General features: G+C 39.0%; 1 pseudogene; it reads right to left on the bottom strand.

The window, feature by feature from the left end:
* The window catches only part of LOC143645099 (tripartite motif-containing protein 43-like), a 601,918-nt pseudogene that overhangs the window by 218,849 nt on the left and 356,196 nt on the right, over nt 1-26,873 (bottom strand).

Below are 26,873 nucleotides of genomic sequence, written 5' to 3'. Positions count from 1 at the left end.
AGCTGAAGAGATTTTCCAACAGCTCAAGCACAGCAATGTGTAGTTCCAACAGAAAGAAAGCAGGAGAGAAATGTACAGCTAGCTGACTGAGACCTGCTACATGCCCACCATGGATCTGCTCCAGGTGAGACAGGAGGTCCATGCTTAGAGACAGGGATCCCTTTCTAGTCAGTGTTGCCATGATGCTGAACTGTTATCTGCATTTGCCATTACTTTCAGGAAAGTCTCACATGCCCTTTGACTCCCATCATTTTCTTTGTCCGATCACTTATTTCTTCCTATCTTGGGAGTCTGTAGGAAAGGTTTGCACATTTAGAAGAAAACACAAAATAAAAACATTTCTTGTGTGATCTGGATTATTAGGTACACAGACTGATTATCCCAAAGTACAAAACTCCATGACCAAGGGAAGTTTCATGTCTGTGGGAGGAATTCCCAAATTATGCTCCCCTAATTCATCATCATCTCTGCTGAGCCACACGCAGTTGCTGAACATGTGAGGCTTTGCTGCTCACAGAGGTAAAATGGGGAGAATTTGGAAATCTATTGTAATAAAATCTTTGTTTTGTTATTTGGTTTCCTGTTTTAATGGTTGTCTAAGGAGGTACCCCTCTCTTTGGAAGTAAAACTCGGCAATGCCTTTGGGAACCCAGATCATCTTCCTTAACCATGGCTTCTTCATGAGCCCCTTCCTTCCTAACTCCCTCCCATGACATGAGAATGTCTTGCTCATCATGCTTTCATTTCTGTTCTCCTAGAGTGAGTCTCTGATTATTCTTTAGAGAGAACAAATATATATATACATTAGTTTTAAAATATCAGAGTACTAGAGAGGAAGTGAAAGAAAGAGTAGTTCATTCTTGTGTATAATATTATACTCACTTTTCTTTTCTTATATGATTTGGGAACCATATTGGAAAGGTGAGTTCATAGTGACAATATTTTATTTTTGGAAAAGTTATTCTCATGTTGATGGAGTGGATGAATGTTTCCAGATATTAACTTATTTTTCAGTGGCAAATTTCTACTTTGGTTCCAAATAGCTGGTGCTCTTTTACCTCAGATTTTTCCTTCAGATGAGGTTGAACTCAAATATACTGAAAATCAATTTGACCTTCTGGGATCTGTTCACCCCCTTCTTTCTCTCTTCCCCACTAATGTTACTGAGCAGTTGATGCTAAGGTGTCTCAGAGAAGGCATGTGCTGTGAAAGTGGAATGTCAAAGGGTCACAGGAAATAGGGAACTTAAGAATTGGAATGGAGTTTGATTTTATATCTATGAATTACAGTGTCCTGGTTCTGCCCAAGCACATTGTCCCCAAATCAATGGCAGGGCCTCAGAGGGGAAATGGCTGCCAGTTTGATGTAGTTTCTGTTATTTGACATGGAAGAACAAAGCTGACTTTAGTGCAGAGGACTAGTCTCTTTTCTACCTTGAATGTATCAGTGGATCAGAGCATTCCACTACTTAATTCAGTGATTAAAACATGGTATGGTCTCTTTGTCCGCCGGCCCGGCGCACGGTGCCCACGCCCCGCAGCAGCCAGCCCGCCCGCCCTCCTCTCCCCTCTTACCCCTCCTGCTCCGGCGGCTCTCCAACCACCACCGTGCCCTCTTCCGCCTTCACCGGCTCCTCCGCCACCGGCCTCAACAGCCTTGCCACCCTCACCTTTCCTCCTCCAGAACAGCTACTGGGGGAGTGGAGACAATACAGAGTAGCTCCCGGAGCCACGATGGAGATCAAAGGGATGGCGTGCCCCATCCTGGAACGGCTTACTGCCTGGGAGAACCAGCTCCGGTGAGATCACTGAGGGGTGCGGGCTTTCCCGGGCGGGACGGCAAGCGGCCGGAGTCCCTCCCTTCCTCCTTCCCAGGCCAGCTGGCAGAATTGGGCAGGCGGTCCCCTTGGGCCGCGGCGGCTGGTGCCCCCACCACGCGAGGCCTCCCCGGCCAACTGAGAGAGTTGGGTCGGAAATCCCCAGACTGTGGAGAACGGTGACCGGGGGGTCCCTTCCAAACACGTGACTCCCCGGTCCGGCTGGAAACAGTCCACTCTCCCGGGCTGCGACAGCTGGCGCCCTCCCGCCACGCTTGGCACCCCGGGCCGACTAGAAAATTCGACGGGCACTCTCCCGGGCTGCGGCGGCCGGTGACCCTCCCCGCGTTCGGACCCCCGGGCCGGCTGGCACTCTTCCAAGACGCTTCGGCTGCCGAACCTCCCCTACGGCGAGAGTTTTCCAGAGTTAAAGGACCCACAGCAACTTTCACGGTGGAACCTGTAGATAAACGTGTGCCACGAGCGCCACCTACTGGGCAGGATAAGAAAAACAGAACCCAGAGATTTCACAGAAAAATCTTTCAAACTGTGGGGTCCAACACCCAGGAAAATCTGACTAAATGCCCAGACACCAGCAGAAGATAATGGATCACACTCAGAAAATTGAAAATATGGCCCAGTCAAAGGAACAAACCAATATTTCAAATGAGATACAGGAGCTGAAACAACTAATGCTGAATATACGAACAGAAATGGAAAACCTCTTCAAAAACGAAATCATAAATTGAGGGAGGACATGAAGAAGACATAGGCTGATCAAAAAGAAGAAATAGAAAAACTGAAAAAACAAATCACAGAGCTTATGGAAGTGAAGGATAAAGTAGAAAAGATGGAAAAAATAATGGATACCTACAATGATAGATTTAAAGAGACAGAAGATAGAATTAGTGATTTGGAGGATGGAACATCTGAATTCCAAACAGAAACAGAAACTGTCGGGAAAAGAATGGAAAAATTTGAACAGGGTATCAGGGAACTCAAGGACAATATGAACCACACAAATATACGTGTTGTGGGTGTCCCAGAAGGAGAAGAGAAGGGAAAAGGAGGAGAAAAACTAATGGAAGAAATTATCACTGAAAATTTCCCAACTCTTATGAAAGACCTAAAATTACAGAATCAAGAAGTGCAGTGCACCCCAAAGAGATTAGACTCAAATAGGCATTCCCCAAGACACTTACTAGTTAGAATGTCAGAGGTCAAAGAGAAAGAGAGGATCTTGAAAGCAGCAAGAGAGAAGCAATCCATAACATACAAGGGAAACCCAGTAAGACTATGTGTAGATTTCTCAGCAGAAACAATGGAAGCTAGAAGACAGTGGTGTGATATATTTAAGTTACTAAAAGAGAAAAACTGCCAACCAAGACTCCTATATCCAGCAAAATTGTCCTTCAAAAATGAGGGAGAAATTAAAACATTCTCAGACAAAAAGTCACTGAGAGAATTTGTGACCAAGAGACCAGCTCTGCAAGATATACTAAAGGGAGCACTAGAGACAGATACAAAAAGACAGAAGAGAGAGGCATGGAGAAGAGTGTAGAAAGAAGGAAAGTCAGATATGATATATATAATACAAAAGGCAAAATGGTAGAAGAAAATATTATCCAAACAGTAATATCTCTAAATGTTAATGGACTGAATTCCCCAATCAAAAGACATAGACTGGCAGAATGGATTACAAAACAGGATCCTTCTATATGCTGTCTACAGGAAATACATCTTAGACCCAAAGATAAACATAGGTTGAAAGTGAAAGGTTGGGAAAAGATATTTCATGCAAATAACAAACAGAAAAGAGCAGGAGTGGCTATACTAATATCCAACAAATTAGACTTCAAACTTAAAACAGTTAAAAGAGACAAAGAAGGACTATATCTATTAATAAAAGGAACAATTAAACAAGAAGACATAACAATCATAAATATTTACGCACTGAACCAGAATGCCCCAAAATAAGTGTGGAATACACTGCAAACATTGAAAAGGGAAATAGACACATATACCATAATAGTTGGAGACTTCAATTTACCACTCTCATCAATGGACAGAACATCTAGACAGAGGATCAATAAAGAAATAGAGAATCTGAATATTACTATGAAGGAGCTAGACTTAACAGACATTTATAGGACATAACATCCCACAACAGCAGGATACACCTTTTTTTCAAGTGCTCATGGATCATTCTCAAAGATAGACCATATGCTGGGTCACAAAGCAAGTCTTAACAAATTTAAAAAGATTGAAATCATACACAACACTTTCTCGGATCATAAAGGAATGAAGTTGGAAATCAATAATAGGCGGAGTGCCAGAAAATTCACAAATACCTGGAGGCTCAACAACACACTCTTAAACAACAAGTGGGTCAAAGAAGAAATTGCAAGAGAAATTAGTAAATACCTCGAGGCGAATGAAAATGAAAACACAACATATCAAAACCTATGGGATGCAGCAAAGGCAGTGCTAAGAGGGAAATTTATTGCCCTAAATGCCTTTATCAGAAAAGAAGAAAAGGCAAAAATGCAGGAATTAACTGTCCACCTGGAAGAACTGGAGAAAGAACAGCAAACTAATCCCAAAGCAAGCAAAAGGAAATAAATAACAAAGATTAGAGCAGAAATAAATGAAATTGAAAACATGAAAACAACAGAGAAAATCAATAAGACCAGAAGTTGGTTCTATGAGAAAATCAATAAGATTGATGGGCCCTTAGCAAGATTGACAAAAAGAAGAAGAGAGAGGATGCAAATAAATAAGATCAGAAATGGAAGAGGAGACATAACTACTGACCTCACAGAAATAAAGGAGGTAATAACAGGATACTATGAACAACTTTACGCTAATAAATACAACAATTTAGATGAAATGGATGGGTTCCTGGAAAGACATGAACAACCAACTTTGACTCAAGAAGAAATTGATGACCTCAACAGACCAATAACAAGTAAAGAGATTGAATCAGTCATTCAAAAGCTCCCTAAAAAGAAAACTCTAGGACCAGACGGCTTCACATGTGAATTCTATCAAATATTCCAGAAAGAATAAGTACCAACTCTCCTCGAACTCTTCAAAATAATCGAAGTGGAGGGAAAACTACCTAATTCATTCTATGAAGCCAACATCACCCTCATGCCAAAACCAGGCAAAGATATTCCAAAAAGAAAACTACAGGCCAATCTCTCTAATGAATATAGATGCAAAAATCCTCAATAAAATTGTAGCAAATCATATCCCACAACACATTAAAAGAATTTTACATCATGACCAAGTAGGATTCCTCCCAGGTATGCAAGGATGTTTCAACATAAGAAAATCAATTAATGTAATACACCACATCAACAAATCAAAGCAGAAAAATCACATGATCATCTCAATTGATGCAGAGAAGGCATTTGACAAGATTCAACATCCTTTCCTGTTGAAAACACTTCAAAGGATAGGAATACAAGGGAACTTCCTTAAAATGATAGAGGGAATATATGAAAAACCCACAGCTAATATCATCCTCAATGGGGAAAAATTGAAAACTTTCCCCCTAAGATCAGGAACAAGACAAGGATGTCCACTATCACCACTATTATTCAACATTGTGTTGGAGGTTCTAGCCAGAGCAATTAGACAAGAAAAAGAAATACAAGGCATCAAAATTGGAAAAGAAGTAAAACTATCACTGTTTGCAGATGATATGATACTATACGTCAAGAACCCGGAAAAATCCACAACAAAACTACTAGAGCTAATAAATGAGTACATCAAAGTAGCAGGCTACAAGATCAATATTCAAAAATCTGTAGCATTTATATACACTACTAATGAACAAGCTGAGGGGGAAATCAAGAAACGAATTCCATTTACAATTGCAACTAAAAGAATAAAATACCTAGGAATAAATTTAACTAAAGAGACAAAAAACCTATACAAAGAAAACTACAAAAAACTGCTAAAAGAAATCACAGAAGACCTAAATAGATGGAAAGGCATACCGTGTTCATGGATTGGAAGACTAAATATAGTTAAGATGTCAATCCTACCTAAATTGATTTACAGATTCAATGCAATACCAATCAAAATCCCAACAACTTATTTTTCAGAAATAGAAAAACCAATAAGCAAATTTATCTGGAAGGGCAGTGTGCCCCGAATTGCTAGAAACATCTTGAGGAAAAAAAACAAAGCTGGAGGACTCGCGCTGCCTGACTTTAAGGCATATTATGAAGCCACAGTGGTCAAAACCGCATGGTATTGGCATAAAGATAGATATATCGACCAATGGAATCGAATAGAGTGCTCAGATATAGACCCTCTCATCTATGGACATTTGATCTTTGATAAGGCAGTCAAGCCAACTCACCTGGGACAGAACAGTCTCTTCAATAAATGGTGCCTAGAGAACTGGGTATCCGTATGTAAAAGAATGAAAGAAGACCCATATCTCACACCTTATACAAAAGTTAACTCAAAATGGAGAAAGATCTAAACATTAGGTCTAAGACCATAAAACAGTTAGAGGAAAATGTAGGGAGATATCTTATGAATCTTACAACTGGAGGTGGTTTTATGGACCTTAAACCTAAAGCAAGAGCACTGAAGAAATAAATAAATAAATTGGAGCTCCTCAAAATTAAACACTTTTGTGCATCAAAGAACTTCATCAAGAAAATAGTAAGACAGCCTACACAATGGGAGACAATATTTGGAAATGACATATCAGATAAAGGTCTAGTATCCAAAATTTACAAAGAGATTGTTCAACTCAACAACAAAAAGACAGCCAACCCAATTACAAAATGGGAACAAGACTTGAACAGACACCTACCAGAAGAGGAAATACAAATGGCCAAAAGGCACATGAAGAGATGCTCAATGTCCCTGGCCATTAGAGAAATGCAAATAAAAACCACAGTGAGATATCATCTCACACCCACCAGAATGGCCATTATCAACAAAACAGAAAATGACAAGTGCTGGAGAGGATGCAGAGAAAGAGCCACACTTATCCACTGTTGGTGGGAATGTCAAATGGTGCAACCACTGTGGAAGGCAGTTTGGCGGTTCCTCAAAAAGCTGAATATAGAATTGCCATACGACCCAGCAATACCATTGATAGTTATCTACTCAAAGGACTTAAGGGCAAAGACACAAACGGACATTTGCACACCAATGTTTATAGCAGCGTTATTTACAATTGCAAAGAGATGGAAATAGCCAAAATGTCCATCAACAGAAGAGTGGCTAAACAAACTGTGGTATATACATACGATGGAATATTATGCAGCTTTAAGACAGGATAAACTTATGAAGCATGTAATAACATGGATGGACCTAGAGAACATTATGCTGAGTGAGTCTAGCCAAAAACTAAAGGACAAATACTGTATGGTCCCACTGATGTGAACCGATATTTGAGAATAAACTTGGAATATGTCATTGGTAACAGAGTCCAGCAGGAGTTAGAAACAGGGTAAGATAATGGGTAATTGGAGCTGAAGGGATACAGACTGTGCAACAGGACTAGATGCAAAAACTCAAAAATGGACAGCACAATAATACCTAATTGTAAAGTAATCATGTTAAAACACTGAATGAAGCTGCATCTGAGCTATAGGTTTTTTTTTTTTTTACTATTATTATTACTTTTATTTTTTTTCTCTATATTAACATTCTATATCTTTTTCTGTTGTGTTGCTAGTTCTTCTAAACCGATGCAAAGGTTCTAAGAAACGATGATCATGCATCTATGTGATGCTGTTAAGAATTACTGATTGCATATGTAGAATGGTATGATTTCTAAATGTTGGGTTAATTTCTTTTTTTCTGTTAATTAAAAAAAAAAAGAATTGGCAATGTTCTTTGAGGGATGGGAGGAAAAATTTTGAAACTATTAAAATTACCATCAGTTAATCCCTTGATACTGGGCCAAACATTAGGGACACCCAAATCAATAGGCCAAGCCCTTGATGTTGAGGCTTATTGTTGTGATGCTAACACAGGTAGCGGAGAAGCTTAGCCTACCTATAAGTATGCCCAAGAGTTACTTCTGGAGGACCTCTTTTCTTGCTCAGATGTGGCCTCAGTCTCTCTAAGCCCAACTCTGCAAGTGAAATCATTGCCCTCCCTGCTATGTGGGACATGATATCCAGGTGTCTCCCTTGCAGCATGGGAGCTTACTACCCGGGATGAGTCCAGGCCTGGCACTTTTTGATCAACAATTCCATCCTGACCAAAAAGGGGAGAAGAATGTTAACTAATATAGTATCAGTGGCTGAGAGAATTCAAATAGAGTCAAGAGGTTACTCTGGAGATCACTTTTATGCAAGCTTCAGTTAGACTTCGCTACCTTTCATAACTTGTCAAATCCCCCCCCCCAAAAAAAACATTCCTGTCAATCCTAAAGAACGCCTAGGGCAATATGTAAGATTCTACAAAGTTTCCATGCACTAGAGTAACTTTCCAGAAACCTACGACCTCCAGATGGGTCCCTGGACCAGATAAGTCCTGAAACATAGAGGACCCAACCTCTCCAGAATGTCAGCTATTTCCATCTCCCTACCCCATATTGGTTGACAGTCCATTCCAACATGAAAAAGTAAGAATGTCCATACCCAAATAACCTTAAAGTGTAGGAGAAAGATCAAAGTTGATGGTGGAGTTGCACGGAAAAGGTAGTATTTAATAAACAAATATGATTACTGAATCATGAAATTGATATCTCTTTTAGTCTCAAGTATCTGAGAGTAGCTAGAAGAAAAAACTGAAAACTTTGGAACTGTAATCTATACCGAATTGTCAAATTTGTTCTACAACTAATTGTTTTGCAGTACTTTGAAATGTATTGCTTTTTTTGTCTATATGATATTTTTTGCAAAAAAGGAAAAAAAAGTTGACTGTGATGATAAAAAAAAATATTCCTTCTGGCCTCCTATATTCTGGGAGCAGCTAGTAGAAAAAATCTGAGAGGATGGTATGGTAGCCCACGACAAACTCTGGGATCTGTCCTATAACTACTTGCTGAAGAGTGCTTTGAAAACTATTGCTTTTATCGATTTTCACTTTGTATATATGCTATATTATACAATTAAATAAGTTATGAGCTCAATTTAATTTCTTGAGGATTAGTTACAGTACATAATACAATCAGCTTTTCAGGTATGCTATTTTTTGAATTATTTTAAATAATAATAATCTGAGAACAGTCTTATAGGATGAACATTCCAAGATATTGCCCTATACATATACATTTGTACCGGTTGTTACTGGATGTTATTATTATGGATATCAACAACAGTGTGCTTTTGTGGGTCAAAGTATCAAACACAGTATCCCAAAGATCAGTGACAGATGTTATGGTTTCATGACACTGACATCTTATCTGTGGACTATTTGTGCAGGGATGAAGAGAATGATCAGAGTTCAAAGAGAAAGCCAAAAACTCACCTGATACATGGATAGCTGATTTATAAGTAAGAAGGCTTATTAGGATGTATGCAAAAAGGCAAAATTCCCAATAAATATGCAGATAGTTACCTCATATCATCCACAAAAATCAATTTCAGGTGCATAAGGTCAACAGGAAAAGAAAATCCTTCATTTGTAAGAATGAAATATAGGGAAGTATCTTTTCAACATCTGTGTTAGAGATTGATTCATCAAGAAAGAAAAGTACAAATTAAATAAGGAGCGTAATGATCAATTTAATCACAAAAATATAAAGATTTTAGTTATCAAAAGACACTAAAATGGGAGGGAATCTCTTATCCAAAGGCCCTTGGTGATGCCTGGCTTATGTCCGTAGCAACAAGGATAGGTATTCTCACCTGGCCAAGTTGACAACTGAATCTAACTAACACAGGCACTTAGAAGAAAAGAAATATAAAGACCTTTATGCCAATGAACTGGACAGGTCAATGAAATGGATGAATTCATGGAGAGATATACACTATCAGAGTTCATTGAAGATTATAATATATAAAATGGACAGCTCTATATCTATTAACGAAATTGGATTTGTGGTTTTGAAAACCTCTCCACACATGCTGATTTCCAACAAAAATGGAATAGTAAGGACTGGATTTACTCTCCTAGCTTAAGCAAGTTAAAAAAAAGAAAAAAAAGAAAAAAAGGAAAAAAGAAATAAGATATAAAGAAAAGTTTTCACTTTCTCCGCCGGCCCGCCGCGCGGCGCCCACGCCCCGCAGCAGCCGAGCCGCCCACCCTCCTTCTCCCCTCTCTTTCTCCGCCGGCCCGCCGCGCGGCGCCCATGCCCCGCAGCAGCCGAGCCGCCCACCCTCCTTCTCCCCTCTCCTCCCCCTCCTGCTCCGGCTGCTCTCCAACCACCACGGTGCCCTCTTCCCCCGCCTTCACCGTGCTCCTCCGCTACCAGCCTCGACAGCCTTGCCGCCCTCACCTTTCCTCCTCCAGAACAGCTACTGGGGGAGTGGAGATAATACAGAGCACCTCCTGGAACCACGAGGGAGATCAAAGGGACAGCGTACCCCATCCTGGAACGGCTGACTATCTGGGAGAACCAGCTCCGGTGAGATCACCAAGGGGCACGGGCTTTCCTGGGTGGGACGGCAAGTGACCGGAGTCCCTCCCTTCCACCTTCCTGGGCCAGCTGGTAGAATTGGACAGGCAGTCCCCTTAGGCCGTGGCGGCTGGTGCCCCCACCACACGAGGCCCCCCGGAACAACTGAGATAGTTGGGTCGGAAATCCCCAGACTGCGGAGAACAGTGACCGGGGATCCCTTCCAAACACGTGACTCCCCCGTCGGCTGGGAACAGTGTACTCTCCCGGGCTGCGACAGCTGGCACCCTCCCGCCACGCTTGGTGCCCCGGGCCGACTGGCTAATTTGGCCGGACGCTCTCCTGTGCTGTGACGGCCGGCGACCCTCCCCGCGTTTGGAACCCCGGGCCGGCTGGCATTCTTCCAAGACGCTTCGGTTGCCGAACCTCCCCTACGGCGAGAGTTTTCCAGAGTTGAGGGACCCACAGCAACTTTCGCTGGTGGAACCCACAGACAGGCGTGTGCCACGAGCGCCACCTACTGGGCAGGATAGGAAGAACAGAACCCAGAGATTGTGCAGAAAAATCTATCAAGCTGTGGGGTCGAACACCCGGGGAAATCTGACTAAATGCCCAGACGCCAGCAGAAGATAACGGACCACGCTCAGAAAATTGAACATATGGCCCAGTCAAACGAAGAAACCAATAGTTCAAATGAGATACAGGAGCTGAAACAACTAATGCTGAATATACGAACAGAAATGGAAAACCTCTTCAAAAACGAAATCGATAAATTGAGGGAGGACATGAAGAAGACATGGGTTGAACATAAAGAAGAAATAGAAAAACTGAAAAAAACAAATCACAGAACTTATGGAAGTGAAAGATAAAGTAGAAAAGATGGAAAAAACAATGGATACCTACAATGACAGATTTAAAGAAACAGAAGATAGAATTAGTGATTTGGAGGATGAAACATCTGAATTCCAAAAAGAAACAGAAACTATCCGGAAAAGAATGGAAAAATTTGAACAAGGTATCAGGGAACTCAAGGACAATGTGAACCGTACAAATATACGTGTAGTGGGTATCCCAGAAGGAGAAGAGAAGGGAAAAGGAGGAGAAAAACTAATGGAAGAAATTATCACTGAAAATTTCCCAACTCTTATGAAAGACCTAAAATTAGAGATCCAAGAAGTGCAGCGCACCCCAAAGAGATTAGACACAAATAGGCGTTCCCCAAGACACTTACTAGTTAGAATGTCAGAGGTCAAAGAGAAAGAGAGGATCTTGAAGGCAGCGAGAGAAAAACAATCCGTCACATAGAAGGGAAACCCAATAAGACTATGTGTAGATTTCTCAGCAGAAACCATGGAAGCTAGAAGACAGTGGGATGATATATTTAAGTTACTAAAAGAGAAAAACTGCCAGCCAAGACTCCTATATCCAGCAAAATTGTCCTTCAAAAATGAGGGAGAAATTAAAACATTCTCAGACAAAAAGTCACTAAGAGAATTTGTGACCAAGAGACCAGCTCTGCAAGAAATACTAAAGGAAGCACTAGAGTCAGATACAAAAAGACAGAAGAGAGAGACATGGAGAAAAGTGTAGAAAGAAGGAAAGTCAGATATGATATATATAATACAAAAGGCAAAATGGTAGAGGAAAATATTATCCAAACAGTAATAACTCTAAATGTCAATGGACTGATTTCCCCAATTAAAAGACATAGACTGGCAGAATGGATTAAAAAACAGGATCCTTCTATATGCTGTCTACAGGAAACACATCTTAGACCCAAAGATAAATATAGGTTGAAAGTGAAAGGTTGGGAAAAGATATTTCATGCAAACAACAACCAGAAAAGAGCAGGAGTGGCTATACTAATATCCAACAAATTAGACTTCAAATGTAAAACAGTTAAAAGAGACAAAGAAGGACACTATATACTATTAAAAGGAACAATTAAGCAAGAAGACATAACAATCATAAATATTTATGCACCGAACCAGAATGCCCCAAAATACGTGAGGAATACACTGCAAACACTGAAGAGGGAAATAGACACATATACCATAATAGTTGGAGACTTCAATTCACCACTCTCATCAATGGACAGAACATCTACACAGAGGATCAATAAAGAAAAAGAGAATCTGAATATTACTATAAATGAACTTGACTTAACAGACATTTATAGGACATTACATCCCACAACAGCAGGATACACCTTTTTTTCAAGTGCTCATGGATCATTCTCAAAGATAGACCATATGCTGGGTCACAAAGCAAGTCTTAACAAATTTAAAAAGATTGAAATCATACACAACACTTTCTCGGATCATAAAGGAATGAAGTTGGAAATCAATAATAGGCGGAGGGCCAGAAAATTCATAAATACATGGAGGCTCAACAACACACTCTTAAACAACAAGTGGGTCAAAGAAGAAATTGCAAGAGAAATTAGTAAATACCTAGAGGCAAATGAAAATGAAAACACAACATATCAAAACTTATGGGACACAGCAAAGGCAGTGCTAAGAGGGAAATTTATTGCCCTAAATGCCTTTATCAGAAAAGAAGAAAAGGCAAAAATGCAGGAATTAACTGTCCACTTGGAAGAACTGGAGAAAGAACAGCAAACTAATCCCAAAGCAAGCAAAAGGAAAGAAATAACAAAGATTAGAGCAGAAATAAATGAAATTGAAAACATGAAAACATGAAAACAATAGAGAAAATCAATAAGACCAGAAGTTGGTTCTATGAGAAAATCAACAAGATTGATGGGCCCTTAGCAAGATTGACAAAAAGAAGAAGAGAGAGGATGCAAATAAATAAGATTAGAAATGAAAGAGGAGACATAACTACTGACCTCACAGAAATAAAGGAGGTAATAACAGGATACTATGAACAACTTTACGCTAATAAATACAACAATTTAGAAGAAATGGACAGGTTCCTGGAAAGACATGAACAACCAACTTTGACTCAAGAAGAAATAGACGACCTCAACAAACCAATCACAAGTAAAGAGATTGAATTAGTTATTCAAAAGCTCCCTAAAAAGAAAAGTCCAGGACCAGACGGCTTCACATGTGAATTCTATCAAACATTCCAGAAAGAATTAGTACCTACTCTCCTCAAACTCTTCAACATAATCGAAGTGGAGGGAAAACTACCTAATTCATTCTATGAAGCCAACATCACCCTCATACCAAAACCAGGCAAAGATATTACAAAAAAAGAAAACTACAGACCAATCTCTCTAATGAATACAGATGCAAAAATCCTCAATAAAATTCTAGCAAATCGTATCCAACAACACATTAAAAGAATTATACATCATGACCAAGTAGGATTCATCCCAGGTATGCAAGGATGGTTCAACATAAGAAAATCAATTAATGTAATACACCATATCAACAAATCAAAGCAGAAAAATCACATGATCATCTCAATTGATGCAGAGAAGGCATTTGACAAGATTCAACATCCTTTCCTGCTGAAAACACTTCAAAAGATAGGAATACAAGGGAACTTCCTTAAAATGATAGAGGGAATATATGAAAAACCCACAGCTAATATCATCCTCAACGGGGAAAAATTGAAAACTTCCCCCCTAAGATCAGGAACAAGACAAGGATGTCCACTATCACCACTATTATTCAACATTGTGTTGGAAGTTCTAGCCAGAGCAATTAGGCAAGAAAAAGAAATACAAGGCATCAAAATTGGAAAGGAAGAAGTAAAACTATCACTGTTTGCAGACGATATGATACTATATGTAGAAAACCCAGAAAAATCCACAACAAAATTACTAGAGCTAATAAATGAGTACAGCAAAGTAGCAGGCTACAAGATCAACATTCAAAAATCTGTAGCTTTTCTATACACTAGTAATGAACAAGCTGAGGCGGAAATCAAGAAACGAATACCATTTACAATCGCAACTAAAAGAATAAAATACCTAGGAATAAATTTAACCAAAGAGACAAAAAACCTATATAAAGAAAACTACAAAAAACTGTTAAAAGAAATCACAGAAGACCTAAATAGATGGAAGGGCATACCGTGTTCATGGATTGGATGACTAAATATAGTTAAGATGTCAATCCTACCTAAATTGATTTACAGATTCAATGCAATACCAATCAAAATCCCAACAACTTATTTTTCAGAAATAGAAAAACCAATAAGCAAATTTATCTGGAAGGGCAGGGTGCCCCGAATTGCTAAAAACATCTTGAGGAAAAAAAACGAAGCTGGAGGTCTCGCGCTGCCTGACTTTAAGGCATATTATGAAGCCACAGTGGTCAAAACCGCATGGTATTGGCATAAAGATAGATATATCGACCAATGGAATCGAATAGAGTGCTCAGATATAGACCCTCTCATCTATGGACATTTGATCTTTGATAAGGCAGTCAAGCCAACTCACCTGGGACAGAGCAGTCTCTTCAATAAATGGTGCCTAGAGAACTGGTATCCATATGCAAAAGAATGAAAAAAGACCCATCTCTCACACCCTATACAAAAGTTAACTCAAAATGGATCAAAGATCTAAACATTAGGTCTAAGACCGTAAAACAGATAGAGGAAAATGTTGGGAGATATCTTATGGATCTTACAACTGGAGGCGGTTTTATGGACCTTAAACCTAAAGCAAGAACACTGAAGAAAGAAATAAATAAATGGGAGCTCCTCAAAATTAAACACTTTTGTGCATCAGAGAACTTCATCAAGAAAGTAGAAAGACAGCCTACACAATGGGAGACAATATTTGGAAACGACATATCAGATAAAGGTCTAGTATCCAGAATTTATAAAGAGATTATTCAACTCAACAACAAAAAGACAGCCAACCCAATTACAAAATGGGAAAAAGACTTAAACAGACACCTACCAGAAGAAGAAATACGGATGGCCAAGAGGCACATGAAGAGATGCTCAATGTCCCTGGCCATTAGAGAAATGCAAATCAAAACCACAATGAGATATCATCTCACACCCACCAGAATGGCCATTATCAACAAAACAGAAAATGACAAGTGCTGGAGAGGATGCGGAGAAAGAGGCACACTTATCCACTGTTGGTGGGAATGTCAAAGGGTGCAACCACTGTGGAAGGCAGTTTGGCGGTTCCTCAAAAAGCTGAATATAGAATTGCCATACGACCCAGCAATACCATTGCTAGGTATCTACTCAAAGGACTTAAGGGCAAAGACACAAACGGACATTTGCACACCAATGTTTATAGCAGCGTTATTTACAATTGCAAAGAGATGGAAACAGCCAAAATCTCCATCAACAGAAGAGTGGCTAAACAAACTGTGGTATATACATACGATGGAATATTATGCAGCTTTAAGACAAGATAAACTTATGAACCATGTAATAACATGGATGGACCTAGAGAATATTATGCTGAGTGAATCCAGCCAAAAACTAAAGGACAAATACTGTATGGTCCCACTGATGTGAACGGACATTCGAGAATAAACTTGAAATATGTCATTGGTAACAGAGTCCAGCAGGAGTTAGAAACAGGGTAAGACAATGGGTAATTGAAGCTGAAGGGATACAGACTGTGCAACAGGACTAGATACAAAAACTCAAAAATGGACAGCACAATAATACCTAATTGTAAAGTAATCATGTTAAAATACTGAATGAAGCTGCATCTGAGCTATAGGGTTTTTTTTTGTTTTTGTTTGCTTGTTGGTTTGTTTGTTGTTGTTGTTTTTTACTATTACTACTATTTTTATTTCTTTTCTTTATATTAACATTTTATATCTTTTTCTGTTGTGTTGCTAGTTCCTCTAAACCGATGCAAATGTACTAAGAAACAATGATCATGCATCTATGTGATGATGTTAAGAATTACTGAGTGCATATGTAGAATGGTATGATTTCTAAATGTTGTGTTAATTTCTTTTTTTTTTCTTTCCGTTAATAAAAAAAATAAAAAAAAAAAGAAAAGTTTTCAGACACTGTACAATAGGCAGCGGAGGACAGTGAACCCTGTGCTTTTAGATTGTACCTGCTGTTCACAAACACATTTTCAGGCTTTTGATAATCTTGGAATTATTCATATACATTCCTTAAACACTGACTCTTCATAAACGCATTTAGAAAACATTAAGATGTTTCTTAGAATCAGACCAGAAAAGATCACCAAGGTAAAAACTAAAAGCTAATATATACTAAATGAATATACAGTTTTACATGCTGTATTGAAAAATTGACAATTTATCGTAAGCATCCCTCCAGATCCTTTTGCATTACTCACTGCAAATCAGCACCAAACAGATGCTTTGTTAAGTCAGGTTGTTGGGTTTTGTTTTGTTTTGTTAGGCATCTGATGCATTCAGTCCTACGCTTAATAGAATAGTTAGTTATAAATTTAGTCATAAAGGTTTACATACCTCCCTGCTTCCCCATCCTTTGAAAGAATAATAGAGCAATGAAGAGAGATCACTCACGGGGGTCCACTCATGTAGGAGAAACTACAGCTGATACCCTGGAGCGCTGTTTCTATTACCTATGTACAAGTGAAACTGGAGATGAGGGTGGAGATACTTTAGTGGCAAGACATAATGTAGAAGTTGCAAGAAGACATATTATTACTGCATACTATTTTGAAAATTTTAAACATTTGAGGATTATTACTCCAAGGCTTCCCTAGGAAAGGTAAACAGTTTCAGTGAAGCAGCAATTGGAAGTGCAGTGAGAAGAGGAGAAGGGAACATCACCAGGAAGGCACTATGAAGCTGAGTCCTCATATGTAGCAGTTGCCATGTTCCAAAACTCTGGTACCTATTGAATAGCAGGAATTAAATCAGAATTGCTGCAAGACTCACCTAGGGAAAGTGGGAGGAGGAAACACAATTATGACTTAGATGACGTCTTCTACCAGGTTTGAGGTAGAAGACGTCACCTGACAGCCCTTGACGGCCCAGGCACAGGCTGGGGCAAGCGTAGCTACTTGGGGGCATTCCTGTGAAGGAAAGGACCCGTCTGCTCTGACTAGAGCCAAAGGTATTATCAGTCTAGGGGATGCTGCATTAGAATCCTCATGATGAAGTTTAGAGGGTGTGAATTTGACTCTGAACTAAGGAAGTCTGAAAATGCCACTTTATTTTATAATCCGATTTTCTGCCCATAAACCCTCAAACCTGGTAGAAGACGTCATCTAAGTCATAATTGTGTTTCCTCCTCCCACTTTCCCTAGGTGAGTCTTGCAGCAATTCTGATTTAATTCCTGCTATTCAATAGGTACCAGAGTTTTGGAACATGGCAACTGCTACATATGAGGACTCAGCTTCATAGTGCCTTCCTGGTGATGTTCCCTTCTCCTCTTCTCACTGCACTTCCAATTGCTGCTTCACTGAAACTGTTTACCTTTCCTAGGGAAGCCTTGGAGTAATAATCCTCAAATGTTTAAAATTTTCAAAATAGCATGCAGTAATAATATGTCTTCTTGCAACTTCTACATTATGTCTTGCCACTAAAGTATCTCCACCCTCATCTCCAGTTTCACTTGTACATAGGTAATAGAAACCCTAGGTATCTTTTAGTGAAGGATATAGATGGAAGGAAATAGCTCCCTAAATGTAAGGGCCCACCTCAGTGAAAACAACCTAATCAATGTTGCAATTCCTACTGCTTGGATATAAGGACAAACTCACCTATTCAGTAAATCTTCCAGTACAGTTAAATGGAAGGAAAGGAAGGCTTAGTGTTTGTTTTTAATTACCATATGACACTGCTGCTCAGTACAGCCTTGTGGATCTGTGACTGTACTGGAACATTCTATCCGTCCTTTTCCTGATTCATGTCTAATCTTTTGTCATTTTCCTATTCATTACAAAATGAAACTCAACCTCATATTTATATATACTTGATAATTTATACTTCTTACAATATTTAAACTCAGAATATATTCTAGGGGTGGCCAATATTGGAAGGAAAATGATGAGCTGCTGTGGCTTCATGCATTCCACAAGAGTCACAGAAGCTTCCTCAAAATTCATTTAAGGATGTGGGGACCCCCAAATCTATTTCATAAAACTGACTTTTCCACATAGAACTGAATAAAGACAAAAAAATTGATCATCTATTCAGAAGCCAATCTGTTACAGTTGGTCAGAAGTGTTGGGATAGAAGGAAAATTTTAGAAGGGAACTTTTTCTGGGTCTAATTTGAACCATCCACATAATTTTCTCTCTCCTGGACAGATAGGAACAACTGTGGGTTTATAGCCTATACCAAAGAAAGAGCAAAACCTGCCACTACAAAGCCAGGAGAGGCAGAGACTTTTGTAGGAGAAAAATAATAGAGTTCAAAGAGAATGCAGAATTCTGAAGATATAAATGATTTTCAGGCAGGCTGGTGTTCATCCTTCTTTAGTCCTTACCTGGACCAGCCCCACATATAGTTTAAGGCTTATTTTCTTCGTTTCTCATACATTCCTATCTGGACCATTTTGGCTTCATTTTCAATTATTTGTGAGAAAATTGTCTTGTTCTTCTTTTACATGTTCTTTAATTATTTGCGCTATTCTTCATGGAAGTATTGATATATTTTTGGGATATTCCTCACTATCTCTACAGTTTCACAAAACCCTGCAGCAACACTGAGTTAAGAGATTATACACCCTGGCTCATTTTCTGCTCCTATTATCATCAATTCTGCTTTGTCTCATGTCACATTCCAGTGTTGTACATTAGACCTTTATGCGACCCTATTCTAAGGAACCAACTATTATCTTATTTTTCCCTCCATTCCTTCTCATTAATTTATTTTACCATACCATTGCTTCTAATTCTTTCCCTAAAAGTTTCATATTTTTATATAAAAATCGAACATCTCTTCATCAAATCTCATGACACTCCATTCTCCTTCACATGACTACCAAGAAACTAACTCTACACTCTCAGCAAAAACAACAAATATACTGACCTAGGAATACAGATAACATCAGGCACAATCAGTCTAGATTACCTCCATGTTGAAAAGATCTATGTTCTCACCAGTGCTAAGTGTGCCACCCTCTTCCTACCCAAGACTACACCCACCCCTTCTTTAATAGCTACATCCTGTCTTGTCTCCTTAGAAAAATCATATTCTGGATGACTGTTCCCCAATATTCAGTCTCTCCATCTGTCCCTGTCTCCTGTCACTCTCTCTGTCTTCATCTCCCTCTGTCTCTCTGCACCCCCTTCTCTTCCATTAACTCTCTCTTTTTCCACATGCCCTTAACTTCCTTTTGAATATGTACATTTTTTTTCCTCACCACTTCTTGGGGTATAAAACAATCTTGTCCTAATGTCTGTGTCTCTCTTCTGTATTAACACTTTTATACCCATCAAAGCTATTCTATTTACAGCCATAAGGAGTGCCCATGTCTGCAGTTGTCAATCCTTCATCCAGGCAATGAACACCCTCTTTGATTCCCCACACTCTCTTGAAACACACTTTCCAGTTCATCAAGACCCTTTTTTTCCTAAGAACAAATAATATGGTTCAGTCTTAGATGACTTCAATTCCTGTAACCAAGAAATCAGGATTTAAGCAATGATTTTGATGACTGAATTGTTATATAGATATTCCTTTTTGCTTTCTGGAATATTAGAGTGGCAGAAGAAAACACCTGAAATCTCTCAATTATAATCCTTCTGCCTTGATCTCTGATAATGATTGAACTGTCATTATCTTCTGCCCCTGTAATTGTAAAGAACTTGTGACTAAACTTCATTTGTACCCATCTATTCAGTTTTTAACCAAGGTTAAAAACTAAAAACGAATATATACTGAATAAAATACAGTTTTACATGCTATATTGAAAATTAACAATTTACCATAAGTATCCCCCCAGGCCTTTTGCATTACTCACTGCAAATCAGCATGAAATAGTCTCTCTGTTCAATTAATTTGTTGGGTCTTGTTTCATTTTGTTAGGCATCAGGTGAGTTCAGTTCTACATTTAATAGAATAGTTTGTTATACATTTAGTCATAAAGGTTTACATACTTCCTTGTTTTCCCATTCTTTGAAAGAATAATAGAGCAATTATCATGGTTAGGGACAGGTGTCAACTTGGCCAAGTTGTGGTACCTGTTCATCTGATTGGGCAAGTGCTGGCCTGTCTGTTGCGATGAGGACATTTCATAGGATTAGGTCATGATCATGTCAGCTACATCCACAGCTGATTCCATTTGTAATCAGCCAAAGGGGAGTGTCTTCTGCAATTAGTGATGCTAAATCCAATCATGGGAAGCCTTTTAAGGAGGACTCAGAGAAGACAGGTTGCATTCCTGCTTTGGCTGGTGAGCCTCTCCTGTGGAGTTCATCCAGGCCATCCATCGGAGTCATCGGCTTTGCAGCCTGCCCTGTGGATTTTGGACTCTGCATTCCTACGGTCACGTGAGACACTTTCATAAATTTTATATTTGCAAGTGTTCCCTGTTGATTCTGTTTCTCTAGAGAACCCTAACTAATACAGCAATGAAGAGAGATCACTCATGAGGTCCACTTATGTAAGAGAAACTATAGCTGACACCATGGAGTGCTGCTGCTTACCTCAGATGCTGTCGAGCCTTCTTGACAGCCCGTGACAGCCCAGGCACAGGCTGGGAGAAGTGCAACTGCATGGGTGCATTCCTGTGAAGGAAAGGACCTATATGTCCTTCAAGGAACCTCATATGGCAGGGTTCTCAACCTGTCTGTACATTACAGTTACCTGAAACTTTAAAAAATGTCATAGCCCAGGCTAGAGGCCAAACCAATTAATGAACAATCTCCAAGATGGAATGCAAGCATCAGTAATTTTTGAAGATCCCAAGTGATTCTAGGATGAAGATAAGGTTGGGATCCACAATCATCTAGAGTTTTGGACATGTTATTTACTCACCTGGGTAGGAATGTGCAGTGACAACAGATAAAAACAGGTTCTGTCTTTCAATATAAAGTTTTGAAATGACATCCATGACATTAATAATACTTAAGTATTATATAAGTATTTAATATAAGTATTTAAAGAAAGGGGCATCTAACACGCAGTTACAATGCATTATACAATCCATGGTTGACTCACAGGGACTGGGGAACCCCGAGGAAGGACCACCATCCCAGGCTTGGGCCCCAGTAAAGATTACTGCTTGAGCTGAGGGCTAAATTTACTCCTGAGTAGGAGGGGCTTCTGGAAGAAGCTCATAAGCCCATGGATAAAGCAGAAAGAAAGTGGAGTTCAATGGAAAAATTATAGGGATTTGGGTAAAATTGTATCACAGGTGTGTGAGTGTGCAATGCGGAACTGGTTCATAAAGGACCTATGATATACCAAGTGGTTTGGGTTTTATTCCTAAGAAAATAGAGAAAAATCATAGTCACCAAGTGAATAGGTTCAGTTTTGTATTTCAGATATATTAATTGAGAGAACATAATGTAAAGAGCTAATTCTGGGGGCAAAAAGGTCATTTTGGCTTCCATGGTAGAAATGCAAGTAAGAAGTTTGGAAATCAAAATGAAAGGTAAAAAAAAAAAACACATTCATGATAAATGTATGAAGTAGGAAGAAAATAATTTGGGAATTGTTTCCAGGTAGGAAAAAAAGAAGAAATTGCTTAGGGTGACCCCATAAAATGGAATTTGAATCATGGGTAGATGATGGCAACTTTCAGGTTTTAAGGTGTGGAATAAATGAAATTACATGTGACACTGAGTGTGACCATGTAACATAGAAACCAAGATTGCTAACAGTCAACTGGAAGAAAGAGAAATCAGAGGACAATTCATTAGCATTTATATATTTAAAACCTTGATGAGGAAATCATGAATTGGTAGATTGTATAAAGTCAGAAGAACAAGTGGTCAAAGACATAACCTTCGAAAAGCCATATATAAAGGACAAAATAAGGAATATGAGACAAAGAAGGAAATTGAGATAAGTCAAGAAACATCTTAAAGAAAATTATATGTGGAAAAAAAAATCATAGGGAGCAGCATTCATAATACAAAAACTGAGTCCTTGCCGCGTGCCCACACTTTTACCAGCATTATATTATAGAATTATCCTCAAAACTAATTTACAGCTGAGAAAACTGGAGCCTGTCTTGGAAAAGATGCCCCAGGATCTCCTCTCCTCTGTCCTCTGATTAACTAGTGGGCAAAGATTCAGGACTATGTGAAATAGCACGCTATTAATAGAGACTGGAAACTGCACTCTATTTCAATACAGTCAGAATGTTGTATTTTTATTCCCAGCTGATACGTGTATGATTTTGGTCAGATTTCCTCAGGTTTCTTTTATCACATCTACATTCAGATGTAATTTTCTTTATCATTTTATGGCTCTAATTTTTATAATTTTAACAGAATTAATTTCCCATTTTTGATATGCATTTGGGGTTCCTGTAACAAAAGCGGTGACCAGACAGAAAACATATTGGTCTTCTAGACCCTTGCACACTTCAAACTTTTGGGGGCTCTGAAATCTACAAACTTGTTCTTGTTGTAAAGGGTGACCCTAAACTCAGTTTTCTCACTTGAGAAAATCAGAAAGGATACATCTGTGAAAAGCTGGGCAGAAATCTAGAGAAAACTGGAAAAGGAGGGAAACGTACTTAGGACATGGAAAGGAGGTCAGTGAGAACCGCATCATTCAGTCCAGTCTGTGGCAAAGATCATTAATTTATGCATGTCTCTCTTCTCACCTGCAATCCATTTTCACAGATATTTGGGAAACAGAACTACCACTGACTGCATTACTACAATCCTCACCAAGAGAAAAATCTCATTAACAGAAAAAGAAGAGCCTGCAAAAATCATAAAAGGATGATCATCTCAGATTTGCATGGTTATCTAGCTTTATCCTTGGAAAACTGACATTTTATAGAGAGCTGGAGGGAAGTTTCTTATATCAAGTAAAGCAGTGTTTCAGGCAATGTCCAGACAAATTTGACATCATTTCTCAGTAAATTTGTAATAACACTGTTCTTTATACACCAAGTAAGAACGCATTATAGAGGCTCTTTTTTCTCCTAATGTCCTATCCTATCCTTAAATATGTATTTGTAATTCTGTAGATAGTAAAAAATACTAATTCGTTTGTATTTTTCTCTCATCACTCATCTCTGCTTATCTTTTCACAATCAAGCTCTCCCGCTGGGTGTTTTATGTTCTTTGTCCTATATGTTCATACAGGTTAAGAGCCAGGTAGTAGACCAAAACTATTTTAAGGGTCTTATAAATGTCTCTCTCTCTCTCTTTTTTTTCCCCTAGTGTAGTGTTCTCAAATGGGAGTGATTTTTCCTTTGGAGGGCAATTTATTTTTATCTGGAGATAATTTGGGCTGTCAGAACTCAGGTCTGCTACTGGCATCTAGAGGGTAGCTGCCAGGGGATGCTACCAAACACCCTACAATGCACCGGACAGTCCTCCCCACCCCCACTCCCACACCCACTTACAGCTTGTGCAAGAAATATCTAGGCCCAAATATTAATAGCTCTACTGTTGAGGAAAACTGAACTAGAAAATCTTCAGATCAGTAATAATGTGTTTAAGCAGCCAGTAACTGAGAACAGTAGGCATAAATTGCAAACTCAGAATGAAGGTAAAAGACTTTTGTTCTAAAATTCATGTAAGACTACCAGAAATAACTCTAGATGGGTAATTTAACTTGCTATGTAATACAGAACAATATTTTAACTTGAGCTGATTGTCACTGTAAGAATTTTGACTTTCAGTCTGTAAATAATTTTTTACTACTGTGAAAGTTAACCTGCATGCATTCCTGAATTCCTTCACTGCTGTTTATTCCCAACGACATGTGCTAGGTATTGAGGAGCCACAGAAACAAGACATGTCAGGTTCCGACCATCATGAGAGCCAAAGTCTGGTCAGGGAACAGATCACTGAGCTACAATGTGGGCGGGTGCTGGGAAGGAAAACACCCAGGATCCTAGGGAGATACATAGTGAATGGTGACCCCAGGATGGCAAATGTGGCATTTGAAGTTAGACTTGAAGGGAGGTGGTGGTGATCCTTAGTTGGGAAGGAGCTTAGATAATTCAAGTTACTGAATGTGGAGGGAGCAGCCAACAAAAGAGGAAGGAAGTGAGCAGGGGCTCAAACACTTAGAGCTCTATAGTCCTCATTATACCTTTAATCTTGAATACATTTCCCCACATCTTTCTTGTTTGTTTGTTTCCTAATGACCTGTGGTATAAGTGGAGCAAGATGCACAGAAAGAGCAGAACCTGGAGGGTTCTCATGATAAGCATTGGCTCCGACATTACATCTTCCATGTCCAGTGCACTAGGATGGGTCTTACAAAATGAAATACTGACTAACAGGGTATTTCTAATGTGGAAGGGGAAGGCCAGTGCACAAAGGAAGCATCATTCCTGCCAGTTCCCTCACCCCCTGCCAAGAGGTAGAGGTAATGATGGAAAGAAAATATATTTCTAACATAAGACAGAAACTCTCCACAAAAATTACTCAATGACTATTGTGATGACCAAGTCCTGATTTCTTCTCCATACTTGGGAGAGGATTATTTCTTTGTATTAGTACCAGATAAATGAAGAAATCTCCAGAGAGCATGTACAGAAATTGCAGGCAGAGGGATAAGTTGGAGAAATTTATGAGCTGGCCACTCTCAGTGTAGATCATCATCCAACAGAGTGAAAGAGGGTGGTCTAAATTCCTGAAGATTGTTTCTATTGAAAAAGAAAAATATAAAATAAAATGTTTCTCCTCTGCTATGTATATGAATTATGTGTAGCAAGGAGAGAAAATGTTGAGGCAAGGTTTCATATTTTCCAGGTAGCATCTGATAAATTATTTAGGATTCTTTTCTGGAACTTGAATAACTGGGTCAATGGCAGGCATACTTTTAAGGATTTTAATACATATTTCCAAAATGTCCTCCATTAATCTCACACAAATCCTTCAGAAGTTTGTGCCCAAGTATGCACTTTGTACTTATCAGTAATATTGGGTATAATTATCTTTTCTCATTATATTCAATTTCCATAGCTGAACAATGAATAATATTTGACTTATTTGCTTTTTTGAGGAATTGAATACACTTACATTAATGTAATGGGTGGTTCTGATTTTTGATAATAATGAGTATGTTAACATTTAATTAATCAGAATTTGTTGTTAGAAGTCACATATTGACTTGTTCTAATAACTTGTGGATGTGAAAGCACACACAGAATGTTTCTACTTTTATATAAAACTCATTATAAGTTCAGACACCTTCCTAAATATTTGAGTTTATGAGATATGTATTTGGTAATATGTTCTTATAAATTTGCCTTTCCTTTTCAGGAAGCGTTCTCCTTACTTAAAGGTCATAATCAAAACAAAGAATTCTACCAAATTATTATCATGGAAAGCTTCAAAGAGCTTAGTCCCAGATTTTTTGTTTTCATTTTAATTAACATTTTACAAAGTATGAAATATACTGTATTTGGGGGGGGGAACATTAGGATTTTTTCCTTCTCCATCATGGATTACATGAATCGCAAGTGTTCCATAATTCTTCTTGTGCTGAATTGAAACTACTATGTACCCAGAAGAGCCATGTTTTAATCCTGACCCAATTTTGTGAGGCCAGACCAATTTTGTTTTATGCGGTATGGCAGGGGTCACATTTCATTTTTTTCTATATGGCATCCTGTTAATTGCAGCACCATTTATTGAATTTTTGTTGTTGTTTCTTTGTTCATTTGATTTGGTGAAGTGCATGGGCTGGGAATTGAATCTGGGTCTCTTGCATGGCAGGCAAGATTTCTACCCCTGAACAACCCTTGCATCCTCTCCCCTCCTTGTGTCCACACCTATTACTTAAGGTGGGAAACTTTGATTGGATTGTTTCCATGGAGATGTAACACACCAGTTTTGGGTGTGACCTTTTGATTAGATGGAGATGTGACTCCATCCATTCTAGATGGGTGTTGATTACTAGAGCCTTTGGAAAGGGAAACATTTTTGAGAAACCTCAGATGCTGATGCTTGGAGAAGAGTTGATTCAGAGTTGATTGAGACATGGATGGTTGGAGATGCCTGGAGTGCTGACAGAGAGAGCAGATGCCCAGAGACAGGCAGAGCCTAGCAGATATTGCCATGTGCCTTCCCATGAGATGATAAGCATGCTAGAACCTGGAAAGAGCAGGAATATGCCAAGAGATGAAACCCAGCCTTGGAGAAGCCAAATGATAAACCCCAACAGGAAACAAAGGATGAAGGCAATGGAGCCCAGGAGCAAAGGACCGGAAGATGCCAGCCACAGGCCTTACCAGTTGACAAAGGTGTTCTGGATGGCATCAGAGTTAGTTAAGTGAAGGAAACCTCTTGTTGGTGTCTTAATTTGGACATTTTCACAGCTTTAGAGCTATAAATTTGTATCATAATGAATTCCCTGTCTATAATCAGAGGAAGTCTCCAAGAGGCTCCTTCTCTGTGGTCTGTTGGACTGACTTTCCAGTCCCTTGAGCAACACTGCAAAAACAATCTTCAG

Source organism: Tamandua tetradactyla, chromosome 8 (assembly GCF_023851605.1).
Source record: "Tamandua tetradactyla isolate mTamTet1 chromosome 8, mTamTet1.pri, whole genome shotgun sequence".
Taxonomy (NCBI): Eukaryota; Metazoa; Chordata; class Mammalia; order Pilosa; family Myrmecophagidae; genus Tamandua; species Tamandua tetradactyla.
Note: the sequence above shows the minus strand (reverse complement) of the source record. Positions and strands in the feature narration are given on the sequence as shown.